Source organism: Netta rufina, assembly GCF_964035555.1.
Source record: "Netta rufina genome assembly, chromosome: 16".
Taxonomy (NCBI): Eukaryota; Metazoa; Chordata; class Aves; order Anseriformes; family Anatidae; genus Netta; species Netta rufina.
This window is the reverse complement of record NC_140140.1, coordinates 2,664,538-2,675,487: the sequence shown is the minus strand read 5'-3', so window position 1 is coordinate 2,675,487 and position 10,950 is coordinate 2,664,538.

Genomic DNA, 10,950 nt, shown 5'->3' with positions numbered 1-10,950 from the left:
AGCCGAGGACTTAAATATAACCCGGCTGTGACGTTTTGCTGAGTGAGCAGGGCGCGGGCACAGCCTGCCTGTTGTGGCCGCACAGTTTTCAGGGCGTTTCTCCAGCAAGCCAGGGGGCAGTGGCATTTTGGAGAGCTTCGGCTGGGCAAACACAGCCTCACTGCTACTTTGCAGTGACCGCTCCTCCTTCTCCAAGCGAAATGCAGTGCAGCCGGGGGCATTTCCTCTGTGCTATTTTCTCAGTTCCTGTTGCTCTCCAGCAGCTGCTTTGAGAAGAGCCCACGTTAGAGCATCTCCTTCTGACCCTGACAAAATCTCCTGCTCCAGACAAGGAATTAGGATGGAGTTTCCTCTGCAGGGCTTCTCCTACAGCCATTTCCATGCTGTGCTGGCTGCGTGGGGCATCTCCTGCAGGCACAGAGCATCACAGCACCGGTCCGCAGGGACACGATGCCCCGAGGGGCTGCGGTCCAGGCTGGGGGAGAGGGACAGGGGACTCGTCCCTTCCTGGGGGGATGCAGGGAGCAGGGGATTGCTGCACGTCCCCTGGCACTGCACCAGCTCTCATTCAGCTCTCCATTGTGAATTGGGATTTTGCTAATTACTGGAAGAAAGTGAAGCCCTGGGGCACAGGGGGCAGAGGGGAGGACGGCTGCTTCTGCTTTATCCTAAGCTTTTAGTCCCAAGGAGCAGATCCCCCTTCTTTTCTGAAGCAGGCATTTAGGGAACAGTCTGCAGATGTCCTGTTTTTTTTCTGGGACCTACTGCTAAGTGGTAAAATGAGAACAGGAGCGCAGCCTCCTCCTGCCTTTAGACACCATCGGCCTCGTGCACTGCGAGCACCGCGCGGTGCTCAAACCACACCCCAGCATCACGCAACATCCTCAGACATGGAGGAATCTTTGCAAAGCTTCCTTGGGAGCTCCTTGCATCACAGGCTGAATCAGATGTGCAATTACAGAGCCATGCCTTAAGAAGATAAAACCCTTCTGAGCTTGATGGAAGGTATCCGACTTACAAACAATATGGAGAAAGAATTTAATCTCGCGGGGACTGCAATTATTTGAGGGGAGAGATTGCGTTTGGGATTAAGAGCCAAATTACTGCATAAGTTTTTATTAAGTCTCTATATTTTCAGCCATACCTTGTTATGACTGTTTTGGGACAGGATCTTGGTTTTACGATGGGCATAAATCCAGAAAAATGTTGCAGCTTCTCTGGAACAGGCAAAACATGAACAAAAAAATGGATTTGGATCCTCTCTGAGCTACCGACTACTTAAAGCTCACATACAAATGTTTCATTAAGGCACGCAATTTTCCAAAAAGCTTCAAAAGGAGAGACAAATATCTGACTCCCCCGCTATTCCCAGAAGCCAAAGGGAGCCCCGAGCAGGTACCTACACCCCTCATTGGGAACCCCCCTTTCTGCATGCACTCCCGCTGGGCTGCACGGGGCCGAGCATCCCAGCAGCTCTGTTTGGAGCTGACCTCAGCACTGCCCCACCACAGCCGTGTTCACTCCGGGGCCCAAACTCCCTGCTCTGGTGGACCCCAAGGGACCCAACCCCATCCCCTCCTGTTCTGCCTGGGCCCGGACGGCTGCAGCAGCAGCGGGACGTGGTTGATGGCTTTGCAGCAGCGTGGGGTAACATCGTGCTGTGCGGCTGCCCCCTTGTCACCCGTGGCTGTCACCTGCCACCGCAGACCGAGCCGGGCTGAGGGCTCTCTGTCAGGCCAGCAGAGCGTGTCCGGGAGCAGCCGGGTTGGCTCCTGGCCCTACAGCAGGAGGGAAGGTGCCAAGCGGGAGCCGCTCATCCTGGCACCCAACGCAGCTCCAAAAAGCTTGAGTGATGCTGAGTGCCTAACGTGGGCTTGTGCCCAGCCAGCCCTGTACATCCTGGGACCACGCGGATCTGCACCTAGCACAAAGCCCCCGAAAATGTGTTGAGGAAGCATAGCGGGAGGTCAGCCCTAGCCAGCAGCTGCCCCTTTTTCAGAACTCCTCCCTCACTCACCTGCCGCTCGCTGTTGGCAGCTGCCTCCAGCACCCCGTGGGCCAAGGCTCCAGGTCGGGAGGCCACCCCGGGGCCCCTCTCCCCACATTCAGCTGCAGCTCTGGTGCCACCCCACCCCGCTCTGTGCCCCAGGTGCAGCAGGATGTGCCCACAGCCCAGCACATACAGTGCCCTTCTGCCTCGCCGGGACCCGCTGGCATGGAGACACAGCCAGCAGCAGAGCAACGAGACCAGGGCTGGCTTCTTGCTGGAGAAAGCAGGATGAGGGCTTTAATTTATGGTGACAGGGGGAAGCAATTTGATGTTTTCTGGCATCCGCGCTCCTCTATGAGCCGTAACTTAATCGCAGCTGTGCGGAGAGCTGGCTGAGCAGCCTGGACAGGGCTTCTCCCCGAGCACAGCAGCTTGGTGCCACGCTGCTTCCCCAAACTGCAGCACCAGCGCTGCAGGGGTGCAGCATCGAGCCGCCTCCCCGAACCCTCCCAGGATGGAAAAGATGCCCTGAGCACCAGCTCCGCAGCAGAGGGGGACCAGCGAGCCCCTGCCCTGCCCTCGTTGGTGGCCGGGCTCCCCTCCCCGCTCAGCCCCCAGCGACCCCAGCTCACTCCCGCTGCAGTGCTGGGTGATTAATTCGGCGTGAGTAATTTCGGAGCGGATGATCTCACTCACGTGGTCCCTGCTCTTTCTCTGGCGGAGAAGAGGAGGGGGCGAGGTGCTCGCCGTGCCTGCGCGGGGCACTGGGAGCAGGGCCAGGGCAGCGGGGCAAAGCGTGCGGCCCCCCGGGGCTGGGGGCCCTGTCCCAGCTGTCCCTGCAGGCACCAGGCTGTGGAGCATGCCGTGCTGCTCGCTGAGCAGAAGGAAATTTGCTGGCAAGTTGGTTTCCCTCGACAGAGGGCAATTTAATCAGTGAGGGTAATGAGGGCTCGGTCTTGGCTTTGCCACGGGAGCTGAAGGGCAGCCCTGCTTGCTCAGCTCCTGGGGGGCTGAAGGGCTCCTGAAGTGGGGTGGCCGAGCCATTGGGGGCTGCCAAGCTCTGCCCCTGCTAGGGCACAGGGAGGTTTGTGTCCCCTTCTTTTGGGGACCACAATCCTCTCTTACCAGTGGGGTTCCCATGGGATTTGGCAGCCTCCGGCTTCCTACTAAGAGAGCTGGGGATGCCAAAGAGATCTGAACGTGGTCCTAATCCATCATGTGTGCGTATGGGTGTGTAAAGGTGCAGGGCTTCACAAACACATCACAGCTCCATGCGAGGTTTGTGCCACTCCTCGTGCAGGGAGCAGAGCCGGGCTGCTGCAGAGCCCCAGCTGGCCCCGGGGGGCTGCAGGCTCGGGATGGGATTAGCAAAGCGGTTGAATTATTCTAAGCTAATAAATGCTCCAGTCCAGATGGCTCCCACCATCAATACTCTTAAAGAGAAAAAGTCGGGGTAAATTAGGAGATTTGAGGCTAACGCTTTTAATTCATCTGCAGAAGATGCTCCAGGGGTGGGAGCAGCCCCTGCCCCCCGGCTGCCTCCAGGGGCAGAGGGTTGGTGCCTCCCCACAGCCCTGCGGGGAGCAGGATGTGCTCCTGCCCACCCAGCTGCTGTTGTCCTTCCCTCCTGCTCTTCTTGCCTCCAGGCACTGCTGATTTGGAGGTCATGGAGCAATTTTCCTGCCACTTGCACTCAGACCTTGCTCTGGCTGAGCTCAGCTCTTCACACAGCCCACATGAGGAGCAGGCTCCTGATGGAGCCTCCCCTCGGCTGGCAGAGGCAAGACCCAACATTTCTGGGGCATTTCTGCTTTTTGAGGCAGTCTAGGCACTCTGCAGACCTTACAAGCTATGTTTTTAAGCAGCAGGCAAGGGGCCTGCAGGGACAGGGAGAAGCTGTGGCAGGGAGAAAGGAGCTGACTCCATCCTCGGACAAGAGGCGGCTGGCGTGTTTGGCTGCTGAATTACCCCGATGAGATGTTGTTATTTGTCCTACTTGATCTGAAGAAAGATGCCAGAGCTCCAGGAAGCTGCGGGGCAGGCCTCTGCTGAAGACATTGAAAGCCCTGGCTTAGAGGGCTGTTGGACAGGGTGAGGTGCAGCAATGGGCAGTAAAACCCTTGTTGTTCATTTCTCTTGGTGGTTTTGGGGGCTCTCTGGAGGTTGATGTGACCAGCGTGTGTGCCCAGCCCCGTGCTGAAGCTGTGCTTGCCCAGGAATTGATTCTCCATGCTTGAGATGGAAAGGAAGAAAGATTAAATTTAAGCGATTTGTTCACTATCTCAGTTATGCAACTGGACATCGAAGATTAGGGAAGGTGACCTCCTGTAGCGCAGGGGGGATTTGCTGACATGTTCAAGCAAATATTACACGTCCTGGGATCCAGCACGGCTCAGCATGGAGAAGGAGAGGGCTCCAGCCCCGCTCACAGCCGGCATCGGCGGCTGCACCGCCTGCGCTGTGCCCCTGCCCTCCCTGCTGCCTGTCGGAGGCCACGGGGCGGTTCGGTCGCTCCAGAGGCCATTAGTGGAGCAGCAATTTAAAATTTTAATCTGCGTGCTTAAAAAGGGAAAGAAGAGGAGCACGCTGGGCGAGGAGCACTGTGTGCCTTGCAAGCTGTCAGCGCCTGCTTGCTGACAGGTGCTGACTGACAGCAAGGTTTGTTGGAGGCCTTTGACAGCAGAGCGAGGGCTGGGGTGACGGCAGAGCCCTCCTCCTCACCGAGGTTTCTGGGCCCCGAAGGCTGCCCTCCGGCACCGACCTGCCTGAAACCCCTCTGTGGAGGAGGGGAAGATGCCTTCGTGCTGGATCCGCAGGGTCGTGCAGCTGCTGCACCTCTGACATCCCTGCACAGAGCCATCTGCCCGGGGCCAGCTCCTTCTCCCGCAGCCCTGACCTCCCTCTAGTCCCTTCCCTGGCTTCTTCCCCATTCAGACAACTCGTGAATGACCCAGGTTTGCTCTTCTGACGTGAGGCCTCCCAAATGGAAATGATTTGCCAGGAAAGCATCTGTTCCTCAGGCAGCGGCTGTACCACTGCAGGCATCCTCCCGAGATGTCGCTGGTCCTGTCTGCAAATGTTACATGAAATAAATAAATCAATAACAGCGGCGGCGGCAGCGAGGGATTTGGCTGTCCACGCTTGGAAATACCTGAGCCATGCAGGATAATCGCCCCGCGGCCACGCATGGATGGGTTTTCTGAGCCCCGGGACACCTGCTTGCTGACGGAGTGGTTCAGCCCATCTGCTCAGTGCTGGGCTCGCTGGGAAATTGTTTCTTTGCTTTGGCTTTAAATGATGAATTGTTGCCTGACAGATTATCCTTTGTTTATCTCCCTTTGTTCCAGTGACCCTCTTTGCTGCCTCCCCTCCCAGCCCAGCCCAGCAGCGCAGGACAGGGGCGTTATTCCCAGCCCTGGATCACGGGGCAGGGGCTCCTGCGCAGGGACAGGGACAGGGACAGGGACAGGGACAGAGGGACACGTGTCAGGGCTTGGGAATCACACCTTCAGCCCGAGAGGCTGCTGCTGCCAGGGCTGGGCACAGGGCGAGAGGTGCTGGGCTTGGAAGTGGCACCCGTGGGTGGCCCCAGCTCCACCCTGGCACCCAAAGCAGCAGAACACACGGGCACTTGGATGACCCGCAGGGTGAGGCCACTCAAATTGCCCCTCTATTTTGCCTTTCTCCGGCAGAATGGTCTCTAGACTAGGAATTTATCAGCTTTATTTGTGGTTTTGATGATCTCCCTCAGAAAAATCCCCGGGCCGTGACTCTCTTTGGGGTGCCAAGCCCAAACTGGGCTTGGTTTGCTGCTCTGGGGGTGCGCTGTGAAACCTTAAACACCCCAGGCCAGCTGGGGCTGCACGTGCCTGTATAAATCGATAGAAACAGAGACCCTCGTGGGAAGCTCCTCCTTCACCGAGGCGTTTCTGAAATCTGGAAGCCTGCATCCATCTCCATTTCCTGACAGAGCGAGCACGGAACAAGGTTTCCATGCAGATGAGTTTGCTGGGGGGGGAGCGGGGGGATCCACTCACCCGGTTTGCTCACAACTCACTGCTTGGACGAACGCTTCTGCTCGTTCGGGGGGGAGAGCAGGCATGGGCAGGCAGCCGAAGAAACCCAGCCATTTGCAGAACGGGGAGAGGCTCCCTGAGAAAGCCTTGCAGCATGGCACAGGAGGCAGAATAAAGCAGTGAATGCCAGGATGGGTTTGGCTGTAATTCGGGTAGAGCTGGGGTGGGGAAACTGCAGAAGGTCACGGTGACACTGGAGAAGGAACAAGTGTCTTGTAGCAAAGCCTGCTGAAGTTTTCGTGTCTCGGTAAAGGAGCTGGAGCATCTATAACTAGTAGCAGGTTATTTTTGGCATCCTAACCTATTTTGCAGCTCCCAGGAGGATGAAACTGCTTCTATTTGACTTTGCAAAGCCTGGATTTCTTTCTGTGTCTGCAGGATGCTGGAAGCTGCATTGAAATTCTCCTGCTGCCGCCTGCCTTAGCACAGACACACAGGTCCAGTTACTGTCCTCGCTTTGCACACAGCAGAGAGCCCACAGCCTGGAAGAGGGCTGCGTTGGCCAAAATGCTGTCCAAAATAACAATGCATAAGGCTGCCACGGCCTGACAAAGCCCAAAGTCTGAGCAGATGCGATCGGAGGGGGCACTCTGTTGTTCCCTCTCTTATGGCTGCATCACTGGGCCATGGACATCTGCCTGAGGTCACTGGGAGAGGCAGAAACAGAGGCTAGTATGGTACCAGAGCTTGGCAGGACTCATCCATGGCTCTTCATCTTCATTACCGTGTCCTTCCCCGAGCCGCCGATGCGCCCACTCCGTGTTCCCACCCTTCTGAAGGCTGTTTGCTAGGTGGGTGCCAGATCTCCGGTCCTCCAACACACTGGGTGACATCTGCTCTGCCTTCCCCGCACTTTTCCTGAACTGAGAATTAGAGATAGGCAGAAAAAATATTTAAGCCAGAACACACAGAGCCATCCTAATCAAAGCACTTTCACAAAACTGACTGCATTTCTCTGGAATTTTGTTTTGAAAGGAACCAACCAAACAAAAAGGTCTGGCAGCATTGAAACATCTTGTTTCGGCGTTTTCAGGAGAAAGAAAACCTTCCTGTTCTATTCTGAAAAGGCTTTTCACTGCTGAAATTGTTTCAGAAAATAGCTAAATCAAGCAGAAAGCAAATTAAGGAATCAAAGTCTTTTGGAGATGGGTCCAGTTTCCAGATTGTGCTGTGATTGGCAGTGCTGCTCCGAGCATCCCTTTGGCTCCCCGTGCGTGCAGGGTGTGCAGGTCCTGCTGCAACAGGAGAGCTTTAGGGAATCAGTGCTTAAACCTGGCCTCCGGTTACCCGAACATCTCATCTCTTGGAGTGTCAGCACTTCACTGCTGGATGTGTGCTGGCAGCAGCAGCACGGTCAAGCTGGGCAGGTGCCTGCAGGGTCTGAGAGAGGGGCGCGTGGGGCAGCACCTCCTCCAGAGTGTCCAGGGCTCCAGCACCAAGTGTGTTTAGCCTCGAAAAGCAAAAATAAGCAACTGCTCCAATCGCCATGGGAGCTGACATTTATGCTCACGGCACACACAAGTTTAATCAGGTGCTTTGTCTGGGAGAAATGGCAGTGGGCTTGAGCCACTGGAGCTCCCACGGAGCTGGATCAAAGGCTGAGGAGCTCGTTACCAGTGCAGAGCAGGGCTTGGGCAGACGCTGCTGGACAAACAAAACTACTGCCTCCTTTGAAGTGCATTTTAGATAGGCAGGAGGGAAAGAAACAAGTGAGGCGTTTGTAACACTGAAGAAAAACCTAAATCTGAATGTCCCTAATGGGTGTTTATGGTCCATCCAGTTCCCCGCGGATCCAAAGACGAGCTGCTCCCTTATGTGCAGATACACAATCAGTGATGTTACCTTCTTTCCATATTTCTCCATCCTCCACAATGCTATTGAAATAAACTGCAAGCAATTCCCGGGCCTTGTAAGACAAGGTAGTTATCTCCACAGCCAGCCAGCAGCAGATTTATCGACCTCGAAGACACATTAGAACCATATTTTCTCTCATATGACAAGTGTGCTATTTTATTAAAACAGTTTTTCAGCAATTCTGAATCCCTGCTGCAACTCCATTTTGTCAAAAGCAAACTGAAGATGTTTTCCACCAGAGACAAGGAAATTGAACACGCTGCCGTCCTGGCCTGTGACAACAGGGTGAAAAAAAACAACAGTTGAGACAGGTTTTGAGACAATAACGATCAACTCCTTAATAATTGAGCTTGGGAGTGAGGGAGTCCTTTTGGCAGCAAAATTAAAAAATCTGGTAAACTGTTTTCATGGTACTTTCACTGAGTATTTGAAGGAGTGGGGCTAATATTTTGAAGACTGGAAGCAATTTGGATGAACTTGAAGATTTCTGCCTAGCAAGAAGTGTGAAACCCAGCAGGAATTGCATTAGTAACGTTGGCAGCGCTGCACTCAAGAAGATTGACAAAGGTGAATGATTTGATGAGCGTGCAAACGTAAAAAAAAACAACATTGAAATTAAATGTGAAGAGGGGAATAAAAATGAGATCGGCGAGATAGGAAGTGGAGTGATATATTCAAGTACTTCGTGCAAAATATAAGCTCAGTAAAAACATGAAAACATTATCTGTGGTTTTACTGGCACTACCAGGAACCAATGTATCTTCACAGACAGATGATAAGAAATACAATAGCTCTGAAACCACTAAAGCAATCAACATAAAAATAAATTCCCAAGATATGCTTGCAGTGTGCTTTAGATTATGCTCCTTTAAATTTAAACTTTTGGAAGACATGCTCTGCCCAGTCCCTCAAATCCCCTCCTGTAGTTCCCTATAGTTAGAGACCTAAGAAAGGAGTTGGAGCACTCGGAAAAGCAGTCTGCTGATGGCACATAGAGACGAGGCACTTTGAAAGGTACAGCACATTATTTTTGGTTTTGGGACAGGTTATGTCAGAAGAGGAAAGAGTTGTGAAGCTAAATGTGAGCTTGCCGGTGAAGGCTCCAGCACATTATTGAGCTCTCTGCTTACTTTCAAGGTGATGCAATGTTTTAGGGCATTACGATAAAACTTGTGCTATCAGTTGGTTAGGCTGACCTTCGGGTTGTAGTTACATAGTTTGAGTCACAGCTTCGAGTTATTTGTCTTGTGTCGTCTGCTATAAACAGTCTGCTAAGGGTTTCTTATGTAACACCGTTCCTATCAACTTCAGCAAAAAATGCTGCGTCGTGAAAAATGTGCATAATGTGTAACAAATTTAGCCCCGTCGGTACCTACAGACAAGCGAGTCCTTTTCATCATTTTGGAGCAGTTATCACAGCCTGAAGGGAGGAGGAGGGGAAAAGGCAAAGCAAAAGAAGAAAAAGGGCAAAAGCAGCCTTTAAGGCAGCGAGCCATGAAAATGCAACCCCGTTTTGCCAAACTGTTGCTGGCTTTCGAGGTGAAGGAAAAGCGTTTTTGCCTTTCCTCCTCGGCTTCCAGGGTGTCGCCCAGCTGCCACACGCTGCAGGACACCGAGCCCTCCCTGGCTGCTCGCCGAGTCCAGCCTCAGCACAGGTGCCGGAGCAAGATGGTGACATTTGGAGTGAGCTGTCCTCAAGTGTTTGCAGCGACTGCGCCTTCCAAATGCAGCTTTGCAGTAGCTGCTATGTTGCATCACCTCTCATTCTATAAATCTGTCGCCGTCTATCCAAAGCCCGGAGCAAATCCATTTGCTACAACTTTTACAAGTACTAAAGCCCATCTGTGGGAAGTCACACACGGGATTATTTCTGTCCTCTCCTTATTACAGACTCAGCAGTCTCATTTAAAAGCTGTATTACCCAAACCAGGCTGGGAACGGGTGCGTGGCAGTCCCACAGCCAACGACTTCAGCCATGCCCACGATGCCCAACGTGCAGCCCCCGCGGAGGGAGCAGAAATGCCGAGGTGAGGTGTGCTGCAGCGAGCAGCACTTCGTCCACGTGGTTATTTGTTCCAGCAACCAAAGGACCCAGCTCATAACATTAAATCTGAATTAAATTACCATCCGCTGAGCTCCTTACAGGTACCTACTTTAAGAGGGTGTTTATGCCGCAGAGCTGCCCAAGCAAACCAGCTCCCAGCTAGCCCCCAGGGAGCATGGAGAAGCCCTCAATTTGCTGCTGCACAGAGCTCCTGTGGCCTCATCACCTGGGTTTGTTGGGCTCCTGGCCAGGGGGCTGCCGCTAGCCAAGCCACATCAAGCTGGCCCAGTGCCTCAGGGTGCCCAAGGCATGGGCTGGCCCCACTGCGATGGCTGGAGGAGTCCTGTGCTGAGGGCTACCAAACCCCAGTGCCTGGGGCCGGCTCATCCTAACCAGAAATCTCAGGTTCACACTTTCAGACTTAGAAGCTAATACTGGAAAGCTGAGAAGCTTCCTGTTTTCCTTCAGACCTGCAGGCAGGAAATTGCTAGTTGCACACGTAGAAGAGCTTCGCAGTCTTGGCACTGAATTTTGATGTTTCAACTGGATTTAAACATGTATTTGCCTTTCACACACACAAACATATGCCTACGTGTGTGCACAGGGGAATGGGGGGCAACTGCACTCCTTTTAAAGCCGGTGAGAGAAGTAAAGCCTGAATCTTTCTAAGCATGACTTGGGATGGGTGCCATACTATTGCTATGTAATTTGTCTTCATAGCTCTGAGCCATCTTAATTCTCCAGCCATCATTACTTTGCTTGGTTATCACTCATACATTTCTATATGCTAGTTTGCTTGGAGGAAAGAGGTTGGAAATTTACAGCCAGAGTGGATGAGTCTATATTTTTGGAATTGGAGCTAAATTACCCACCAGTTGAAGCATTATTGTGTTTTACAATAATTGCTGATTAAAATTCAAATGCACTAAATTCCACCTGTCATTCCCAGCATCGCCTCCGCTTGTGACAATGCCAAAGCCACGAGC